Below are 12,116 nucleotides of genomic sequence, written 5' to 3'. Positions count from 1 at the left end.
ATATGTGCAACCTGACCTAGACGCCTAACCCGTGCCGACCCATTCGAGGCACATGCTTAGCTCAAGCCCAATTATTCTAGATCCATTGTGTTGATTTAAGAATTTTCCTTCCGATTGCATTGTGAGTGTGAGAAATGTTTGTTATAATTATGATGAGTGTTACTTTTTTGGTCACAAATGTAAGGTTCATGCATCCTTACTCTTCTTACCTCTACTTAGGTGGCACCGAAGCTGATCTTGATCTGGCCAACGCCCTACTCCTTCAGCAATTAAATCTCGGGGTTCTGATTCCACACTTGAGATTAGTTTTTGATGAAATTGATTTTTACCAAACAAAAGAAACAGTGAGCATAGCCCTTACACTTAAAAAACACAGAAATTGCAAAAAAAGAAAGGGTCCAAAGGAAGGACTGAGACATTACTCAATACCTCCGGAGGTTTCCACAGATTCTCTACTACTAATAACAAACTATTCTAAACCACCTACTACATTATATAGACTCTTAATCTCTCCCTTCTAACTAACTCCAAAATGCTAAACCTGGGCCCACTAGTCCTAGTCCATCAATACTCCCCCTTCATCATATTGTCTTCAAGGTGAAGACAATATGTTAGAGAAGTGTTAGAGAAGTGCCACTTGGGTCCCATTGCCGGAAGCCAATTACTTTGTTTCCAATGTCCTTTTTGACCAGAAAACTAAGTTTAATTATAGTCTCATCAACCTCAAAAGGAATCAACACATATCGTCTCCTTTACTTGCTTTACTAGTTTTGGTCCATGAACTTTTCCATTTTTTTTGGACCCTTATTAATTACAGCACCAATTTATTGGATTTAACCACTATAATACTTGGGCCTTGGTCCAAAATAACTGCTGAAGTTATTTTTATGTGATAGATAAAAAAGTTGGGAACAATGACTATTTTGTCACGCTTGACAAAAAAATCTATCAGACTGCCATGCTAATCGTAAATTTTTTTAAAATGCCACGCGGCATATTTCGCTACACTGTGTAGCGAAATATGTTTGCATATAATTCGCTACACAGTGTAGCGAAATATGCTATGTCAGGTTGCACAGTCAGCAAAAATGACACGTGTCAAGCACGCAGAATCCAAGCATAATTCGCTACACAGTGTAACAAATTTCTACTTGCTTGACACGTGTCATTTTTGCTGACTGTGCAACCTAACATGACATATTTCGCTACACTGTGTAGCAAATTATATGCAAACATATTTCGCTACACAGTGTAGCGAAATATGCCGCGTGGCATTTTGAGAAAATCAACTGTTTGCGTGGCAGTCTGGTAAATTTTTTTGCCGGGGTGTGGCAAAATGTTCACTCTCCCAAAAAGTTGACCCAAATTCTGAAATATCATTTCTGCCCTTGCTTTCTCTTTCTCCTCCTGTTTCACGTCTTTTTTACGTTGCATATACATTTTTTTTTTCTTCTTTTTCTTCGTCAAACTCCATCTTCTTCTTCGGCAACTCTTGATCTTCTTCTTCTTCTTCGGCAACTCTTGATCTTCTTCTTCTTCTTCTCTTTTTTCCTTTTCTGCAATGTCTTCTTCTTCATTTCTCCCTCCTTTTTCTCCTTCGTCTTCTACGTGTTCTTCTATTTTCTTTTCATTTTTTCATTTTTCTTCTTTGTTTTCTTTGGTCGCTTCCATTTCTGCCTCTTGATTTTTCTTGGACTAAAAACCAACATCACCATCATGTTGCGTTATGGCTTCCACAATTAGAGCATCTTGCTTCTCTTCCAACGCATCTAAGCTGTTTACCAATTTCTGCAGCAACTCCTTCACCCCCTGATGTGTTGGCCATCTCCCAAGCCCTAAGATCCACCACTCCCATGGTTCTCATTCCTTCACAAATTTGGACCAGAAAGCACCTTCGCATTGATACCAAATTGATTAAACTAATTTTTACTAAACAAAAGAAATAATGGGCATAGCCCAGAAATTGAAGAAAAGTGTCCAGATGAAGGACCGAGACATTACACAATACTCCTGGATAGGGTGTCAAAACACGAATTTGACACTACACATCATGAAAACGACATGAATTTTTATTCGTGTCAAATTTTTCAATACGAACACGACACAAATTTTTTGTGGATTGACATCACACGACATGAATAATACATAAAATAGAGGTCAAAACAGTGACTGACAATTTTTTTTTTTATAAAAATGGGTCAAAATAAAAAAAATAAAAAAATAAAAATGGTTAAAAGAATATATCAACACAAATACGATACGAATTTTTTATGTGTCATTTTTTTCCAACACGAACCCAACATAATTTTTTTGCCGGGTCAACGTGAACATAAATTTCTGTGTCGTGTCATGGATCGACCCACATGTCATAATCTATATTAACACCCTAGGTGATTCTTTTATACATAATTGAAGCTCTTATATAGAAGAAAAAAGAGGAAATAGAAAATTTAGAACATCTCACAGTATACCAAAATATTTCAAAATAAATTTTTATTCTTAATAGTGTTTTTTGTTAAACACATTTTTATTTTTAGGAGTAATAAAACTGCCATTACGATCGCCATTAAACACTCCGCGATTATTAACAGTATTAGTTCTGTTATCATTATTAACTGTAAATCTTATGCCTTCGATTTTGTCAACTCCAGCACAATGAGGGCAAGCATCTGGCATCCAGCGACCACTTTTTAAGACTTTATCGAACATCTCAAACAATGAAGTTGCAGGGTGAAGGATTGGTCCCTCAACCTGTAAACCAGCAGGACCGTCTTCACCTCGAATCTTTGCCACCACAGAGAATCCTGCATCAGTTTTTCGTAAATTGGCAAAATAGTGTGACACAATCACCATGAATGGACTTTGATTAAAACCCTCTTTCTTCGTCTCAATAACCACAAAACCCCTTTGATGACCACGACCTATGAAGCACCGACACTGATACGGCATTTTCGATATGTTCCCGATACGTGTGTCCGATACGTTACTTCAAAAATACTAATATTTCGATACGTTCCGATACGTCTTAGTATTAAATAATATTTTTAAAATAGTGTACTTCACATTAACAAAATATAATAAAATATACAAATATACGTTACTTCAAAATCATGTTAAAAGGAAAAATTAAATATAGAATATACAATATACAAATATACAGAATATAACAATATAAATTTTATGTAAATAGAATATACAAATATAATATATTTTAAATTTTATGTAAATAGAATATACAAATATAATATAAAAATATATTTGTATATTATATTATATTTGAGCAGACCAAGGAGCATTGGATCCTTCAATATAAAAATCACTCCATTCTATTATATTATACCATGTACAAATAGAATATACATCATTTGATCCTTCACTTACCTACCGACACCGTGACTCCGTGCGAGAGGATCCTTTTTGAGCAGCGACCGACAAAAAGCCAAAAGGAGCAGAACGAAAGCCAAGGAGGAAGAACGACGATGGAGGTCGGAGGACGAACAGCTACCACCGACAGCCAAGGAGGAAGAAAGATCGATTGTGAACAGCTACCACCGTGGAGGAGCCGAGGAGGAACAGCGACGGCCGACGGCGAACAACGGCGGAGGAGGAACAGGAACGGCGAACCAACGACGAAGGAGAAACTAGCGACGGCGAACCAACAGTGAGTAGAACTTTAAGCGCGTCTGAGATTCAATCGATTTGGGTGCTTTTTGTAAAAAAAAAAAAACACGCTTTAATTATTTTTTTAAAAATTACTGAAATGTCATTGACTCATCTGATACGCAAAGAAAGAGTATCCCAACGTATCCGTATCGGACGTGTGTCCGATACGTAGAAATTTTTTTATTTTGCGTATCCGTGCTTCATAGACCACGACAATTAACCCAGTACGGGTTAATGGATGTTTCAGTAATGACACCACATGCTGTGGTGGCATTTATCAAATTGGCCATAGCATCCTGTTCATCTATATTTGAGGGAGGTATAACTCCTCCATTAATAACAGAACGGGTTATTATCCCTAACATATCTAAATCTGGTACAACATCTGTCTTCGCATATCGCACCTTGAGATGTTGGCCTTGTGCTCTTTCTACCATCATTTCAAATCTTTGTGTTTCTGTGATAGGTTTTGGCCAAACATACCAAGACACAGCATCAGCATTTACTTTATCACTATCTGTGATTGAGATTATGTACTTTTCCACGCGGTTGCTCCCAGGTCGTCTCATTTTCTTGATTGAAGCTTTGGAGGTTCTATCATCAACGCAATACAAAACACTATGCTCCTCAAAAACATAAGACTCTCCATTAATTTCGGTATTCCCCTGAGATCTACTCATTTCGAAGGAAGAACATTTTCCCAATTGTACCTTGCTAGAACCACCGCTAAGAGTGTTTCCCATGTGATCTTTGTTTGTGTGTAACTGGGCTCCCATAATAATTGAGGGCCGGTGATGTAAAATTTGCATCTTCATTAGACAATAGTGGCGTTCTTCTTCCGCAACATAGAAAATTTGATATTCATTAGACTAATTCGGATTTGAACGGACCTATATCTTTATTTTTTCTTCCACTCATATCGCATATATACTTCCAAACTCTTTATCCTTTTTTGATTGAACTCGTTCTCTTTTCTTTATTATTTGCTCTTCATCATTGTCTCAGTATTCCTTTCTCTAGAGAAAAAATTATAGTAATAAGGTCGTAGCAACAACACATCAATAGGGATGCGTCACATCAATACTTTACATTATTCAATGCATAGTATAAAATCTCCAGTCATGTCCAATAATCTATGCCCATAGTACAGAAAGTGCTCTCTTTCTCTACAATGCAATGAGTGGATGAAGGAATTTCTCCAATAATGAATATTTAAATGCAATGATTGCATGCGGAGTTGGGTTCCTTTTGTGCGTTTTGTCATTGGACTTGATTCTTCCTATGTAACAGTTTCTTAGGCAATTTTTCCTTTATGTAATAACTAATAACCATACATTAAACGTGTTGATTGCAAATCTGCAAAAGAAATTTTACAAAAGGATGTAAAGAATTTAGCATCTAAAATTTTTTTTGCTAGATGACAAGCAATCTTAAGTGTTTTTTTATTTTGAAATTGAATATCTCAAAGACAGCTCAAACTCTCTTCCTGATTATCTTACTCGTGAATTTCTACAAGGAAGATAAACAGTGTTCTGAAATGTCGAAATTGGCGAAATCAACCTCTTCAAAAGAGAAGAAAGGAAAGTTAATCATGGCTGGGTTAGCTAATAAATTAGATAAAATTGGGTCTCCAGCCCAACAACAATATGGGTCATCTACTCAGCCCCAAACTGGGTCATCTACCCAAAGAGTTGAGGATACTTCCTCTTCTAAACAATCCAAGGCAGACTATGCAATGCCAATCCAAACCCTTCAAGCCTTCCAATACCAAGGTTTGACCAATCTACCAAAGAAAACTTGGGCTGGAATAGCCTTAGAAGATGAGCAAGAAGAATTAAACCTTTCTGTTTTAATTTCCAATCTAAAAAATAGACAAATTTCTAACCTTCCATCGAAAGCCTTAGAAATTCATTCCAAGCCTGTTTCTACCCAGAAACCAAAACCTCAAACACCATACGTATCAGAGAACAAGTTTCTAGACGTAATCCAAATGGAACCATCCTATGGGGACAATAAACCAACCAAGGTACCTGCGAAGATTTTTTCCAAAGACTTCAAAGGACGACAATATCATTTCAACCACATTCTCCAATTAAATCCCAAAACTTTTATGAGTTTATTCTACTTGATTCAAACTCTATTTCCATCAAACACTATAAGAATCCAAAGGACCCTGAATTTATTACTCATTCAACCATCCAGATTCTCAAGGTTATCACCCCAGCACAATATGGAAATCCAAACAGAATCACCAAATTTTTCCAACCTTATGATCCAATTGGATATAATTATTGGGACTATGAATTAGCCTGGACCAATGTCTTCTTCATGCAAAATAAAGAAAACAAACATTCATGGTTAATTTATTTTAAGCAAAATATCCAATATAATTTCCCGCAATGGTTTAATAAATGGTGGGATTATTTTGGACCAATCATTGATATTCTTCCTCCACAAGTTTTTGAAGGAATGACGATCTTTTCTAAAAAATTCGATAATTTAGCATATCCCTTTCCAACAGATTTGCATTTTTTCTCAAAGTTCTCTCTGGCATGGATATTTTCATGGCAGTACAACTACGACGAGAAGACAGACATCCGACTACCATTACTCATGAGACAAGCTTTTGTTAAATGGTGGATAGAATTATATGCTTCAAGAGCTTACCCAGAAAATGTCAAGCTCTGATTTAAAAAACACCCAAAAAACATCAAGCCAGCTAATCCAGAAACCTCCATTTTCTTGAATCAAAAGGCTCAAATCACAGCAGCATTAGCCGCATCAACCAGCAAAGAAAATTTTGCAAAGAATCTGCTAGGTATTCTTCAATTACTTCAAAAGGATGAAGATGAAAGCTCCAAACAGAAGACAGGTTCTTCCTCTCCATCTATCACTTCTTCAGCAGAAGACTTCTACCAAAATGAGGATGATTATTTTAGAATCAACTTAGCAGAAAACTGTTGAAGAAAATCATTATAGTGATGCTGATGCCATAATGACACTAGCATAATGTCAGCAAATGGTGACGCAAGCAGTGATGTAATCAGAGTGTCGGCAGGCACTGTAGCAACACTCGCCAGTTACTGTTCACTCAACTTGCACTGTTGAAATAGTACCGGTCATACAACTTGTACTGTAGCAATAGTGAATTTTCAATCTTTTTAAAGGGTTTCTTCAGAATGTTGGAGGCATCCTTTTATTTACCAAGTTTTAGAGAGATAGTCTAGAGAGAGAGATTATAAGGTACTTCTGAGTTTTCTCTTCTTCTCTGTTTTCTCTTTAATCTTTCAATCTATAACTGTAATCTTTATGTTTTGAATAAAACCTGTTTCCATATCTGTTTATGTAAAATCAATTCTTCTCTTCTCCTCCTTTCACGCTAGTGGAATTACCCCAGCGTTCACCTTAAATTTATTTATGCCTTTAAATTCTGCATTTTAATTTACTGTTGATATTTATGTAGTAGTCCGTCTACTTTCCTGCTTTTCATTTCTGCTCTATTTCACTTTCATTTTCCCTCTTTCACTTCCGGAACCCACTGGTATCAGAGCCTGATAGGGAAGTAGGAATATATGGCTAGATCTAAACTATCTGTTATTTATCATCTCCGATACAGTGCCTGCCGACACTCTGAAGATCTAAACTATATGGTCGTATAAAAAAGTAAGACTATGTGGTTAATGGTACTGTAAGGGATTTAATGGCAAAAGTTCTAGATTTCGCAGAAATAAAACTCAACTAAGGAACATTGTTGATTGAAATGTGTCAGAGAGTGATATGTGCCTGTGAGGCAAGGATTGAACGTTAGGAGACTGAGGGATTGAATTGCCCTGGATTTAGACTGGATATGATCCTATGTGGATAATTGTTGATAAGATAACTAGGTTAGCACACCTTCCAAATGAAATTATGGGCTTTATAGGTAATATAACCCAACAAGTGAAAATGAATCGGTCAATCAGAGAAAGTTCACAACTGCGCCGTTATATTCCGGATGATCACATATGGTGATACCGGATGATATTGAAATTCTGGAGAACCTGAAAACTCCCATTATAACACCTCGTATATCGTAAATGCATAATTAAATATGAAAATATGGATTAAGGGGTAGGATTAGTGAAAATCCTGAAATTATGGTCAAATTGCATAAAAAGAGCAAAATGGTAATCTACCAAGCACGTAACCCTAGGCAAGAAAAGATTGAATAGAAGGTCTCAAATGGTAAAAATAATGTCGGAAATGGATTCAAAACGAAAAATCGAGTGGATAGGCAAGTTTCGAAAAAATTGATAAATAGTGATTTTACCGGTATAAAATACTACGGTATAATTGTACCGTTAAGCGTGAAAATATGATCAGTATTTTTAGGAAGTAAAAATATGACGTAAACGACAAAAATACGCTGGTTATGAATTTATAGGTTAAATTAGGTGATTTAAGAAAGTTAAATGACGTGTGAGACCTACTTAAGTGACTTAAGTGATTAAAGGGTCAGAAAGATCACAAAAATTAGAATTTCTCTCTCCTCTTCTCCTCTTCCTCCCGTGACCTTTTATCCATTCTTGGGGTTTAAGCTCTTTGAACTACAACTCTCTTTTCTAGCTATTTTTAGGAGAAACTCCCAACTACAAAGTTGTTCCCCTTGAGATTATGAGTGACTTTCATGTTGAGTGCACCTTGTGGGGATCATTGTGGGAGGAGATATACCCCATTTAGAGCCACAAAAATATTGGTATTTTTCGGAAATTTTGGGACTTTTTGTGTTGAACCATTGGTTGGAGATCATTCCCTTGGACCATTAGAAGCTATTGGTGGTAAATTTTCCCATTCTCATTGAGTTTTTCATGAGATCATAAAATTGGTGAGGGTTTTGATTATGTAAGTTGAGTTATGGTAGTTAGAAGCATTAAATGGTATGTCTCCTTTGGAATTAAATGCTTAGAATGATAAATGATGATAGTTGATGTAATAAAAATTATTGTGATTTGGAAATTATAACTTAGGCAATTTTGTGATGGGATTTCAATACTTTGTGAAATTAGTATGTTGTATAATTGTGAAATTGAGTTGGGGAGTAATTGGATGGGTTAATTATAAGATTGTATGATGTGAGGATGTGTGGAATGGGATTGAATACCCCTAGGTTAATGAGCATGAGTAATTCGACCTATGGTGGTCATGGAGGGTTTGATGATGTAAAAATGATATAGTTAATGTTGTATGGTGGTAAATGGTGTTTAAATGGATGATAGTATATTGTGATACAGTGGAATTGGAAGGAAGAATGTGGGATGTATGGTGTATGTGGTAATTCGACCTATAGGGAAGTTAAGGAAAAATAAATGAAAAATAGCCCTTAGCCTAAATGAGTAGGTTTGGGTATTGTATTTTGAAAATGAATTGTTTGCCTTGAAATTGTATCGATGATCATGTTGATTGATTATTATAGGTTTCCTCTCACAGACTCAATAGAGGAGAATTAAGCTTGGAGCTTACGTTGAGGAGCATTATCTTTGGAGTTGAGGTAAACCCTTGGTACTTGGGTTTTATCCTTTGTGTGTTCCACCACACCTAGTGAAAGGTTGTGGTTGGATTTTGTGCTCTTTTACATTGTGTGAAATTGTATGTTCATACATTGTTGCTTGAATTGTGTGATATATTTGTGATCTCTGGCCAGTAGATGTGTGTGGTTTGGACTTCCGCTGGAGATATCCCTTTGGGGGATTTTGGTCAGGTTTTGCCGTGCAGCCGACTCTAGGAGCAGTACCAGGATGATCCAAACGTGAGACTTCCGCTGGATAGGGCTCATGAGGAGTTCCAGTTAGGTTTTACCATGGAGTCGTCTCATCCATGGGAGAGGTACTAAGAAGCTTCTCGAAAGTTATATGTTGGGGTCCTTGAACGAAATCCTTGTATGGATGTTCTTGGATGTGATCCCAGTTAGTTGATTTTGTATGTTATGCATTTTACATTATGTTTTTGTTGCACATTGAGTGAGCCATGGGGTGGAGTAATCCTCTAGTACCCTTGGTTTACTGAGATATATTTGTATATCTCACCCCGCGTTTGGGGACATCATTTCAGGTTATAGTGAGCATGGAGGACCATCAGGCAAGAGGCTCGCTTAGAGGAGGAGTTGGTTCATGATGTGCATATGGAGAACATGTCATTTTGGAGGAGTTTATTTGATGCACATAGTATGACATTTAGCATTTTGGACTTAGATCATGAACATATTGCTTGTTGAGATTTCCATGCTTTTGTGGTGTTCATGACTAGATTCTAAGTCTATGTAGTTGATGTACATTTATGCCTCTTGTTTATATTTGTATTTTGGTGAGCATGGGACTTGTCCATGGCCATATATATTGTGTTTTGAGGCATTTGGAGTTTTATAATGTAAAGTGACCATTTGATTGTTTAAATGGCTTTGGAATTGGGAAATATTCTAATTGATGCATTACATAATGAATATGCATGATGGAAGGGCCTAGAGCCTACATTAGTAATGGTACAGGGGTTATATTAAGTATTAAAGTGATAGGAATGAAACCATGGATCCCTTGTGAAGTGAAAAAGCTATCAAAACTGGTTTTTCACAGTAGGGAATCGATTCCCTGCTGTTGGGAATCGATTCCCTGGAACAGAGCACGTGAATTCAGCCTCTGTGAAGGCTGGGAATCGATTCCTAAGGATGGGAATCGATTCCTAAAAAACAGGGGAGCAAAAATTAAGCTTTTGTGTGTTACTGTAGCTGCTGGGAATCGATTCCTTGAGGTTGGGAATCGATTCCCACTGTGCAAATTTGGAAAATATGTCAGTTTATCACCTAGATTTGATGGTATTACTTGGAGAGGTTATAATTAATGACTTTTATGCTTCTGTGAGTTTTGCATTTACAATTACGGTGTTGCTTTTAATTAATTACAGAAATGGTTATTGTTTAAAGTTAAGGATTTAATAAAAGAAAAGTTTACCCGTAATTTAATTAACTCAATTACTGTGATTGTAACTGCGTTTAATACCATATGCAATGATAACATTTTCGGTACGTAACAAGCTGTTACATTTTATGGTATCAGAGCAGTTTCTGAGGGAACTCTGATTATTGTATGCTTGTGTTCAGTGTTATGTAGTTGTCTATAGACCTTTTATGATGTTGGCATATGTGTAGGATACTTCCAAGGGTCATAGTCCTATAGAGGATAATAATATTCTCTGGGAACGTAATCCACACAGAGAAAACAATAGTCTCATTCTCCGGGCACATAAGCCACACAGAGAAATAATATTAAGTCATATAATGTGCACTCAGTGCATAGGGAAATCTATATTTATAATATATCCGTATATAACGGTAAAATGTGTTTTGTATAAACACATGAGGCTACCTTCATTATAGGAATAATGGTATACTAAACATATTTCGCATATGCATAATTCATTATCACTTCCTGGGTATGTTCCTTTCCACGAATAATCCACACACGAAGTCATACCTATAATTTTACATTAGCTCTTTCGCTAACCACGTAACTTCACACTCTATTGCACATTAGCTCTTCCACTAACCATGCCAATTTTAAAGTCTATTGCACATTAGCTCTTCAACTAACCATGCAAATTTCAATTTCTATTGCACATTAGCTCTTCCACTAACCTTGCAAATTTCAATTTCTATTGCACATTAGCTCTTTCAATAACTATGCAATTTCAAACTCAATAGCACATTAGCTCTTACACTAATAATGCCATGTTTGTTATCAAAAAAAAAAAAAAAATAATGCCATGTTTCAACTCAATAGCACATTAGCTCTTACACTAATCATGACATTCTAAATGCTATTGCACATTAGTTCATACACTAATCATACAATTTCACATTAAATTGTATATTAGCTCTTTTACTAATCCTACAATCTATTTCCCTTAATGGTACCTTAGCTTATTCATTAATCCTAACATTTTCACTTTGTTGTTGTGAAGCAATAAGTCACATTAATTAGACTAACATGAAGTTTATCGATTTTAACATACATTAATTATTTTACAAACATTATATACTTCACGCAAGTATATTCACATAATATACTAGATGAACAATTAGAAAATAAGTATTTCTTCAATTATACCTTTTTACAGTCTGAGGGTTTCCCCCTCTATTCAATGACTATAAGTATATATTTGATTTCCCTCCTGAGGTTATGCAGTCACTTGGACCATTGCAGCTAGCTCCGCCCTAGTAGTACTCTCATTAGCAAAATGGTCTGGCTTGCCATATTTAAAACACACATTTTGTTTATACCAACAGGTGCCTCCGTGGATCTTCCCACATGTATCGCACTTAGACCAAGGAACTTCCCTTTTATCAATAATTTCACTCTTAGGGGCTCTACCCCTCTTGAACCTATCAGCAGATTGCTTCACAAGTAGACCTTTACCCTTATTAT

The sequence above is a fragment of the Gastrolobium bilobum genome, unplaced genomic scaffold, assembly GCF_033153095.1.
Source record: "Gastrolobium bilobum isolate Gb01-03AN ecotype WA unplaced genomic scaffold, APGP_CSIRO_Gbil_v1 utg6879, whole genome shotgun sequence".
Classification (NCBI taxonomy): Eukaryota; Viridiplantae; Streptophyta; class Magnoliopsida; order Fabales; family Fabaceae; genus Gastrolobium; species Gastrolobium bilobum.
The sequence above is the reverse complement of the archived record's forward strand: the minus strand, read 5'-3'. Positions refer to the sequence as shown.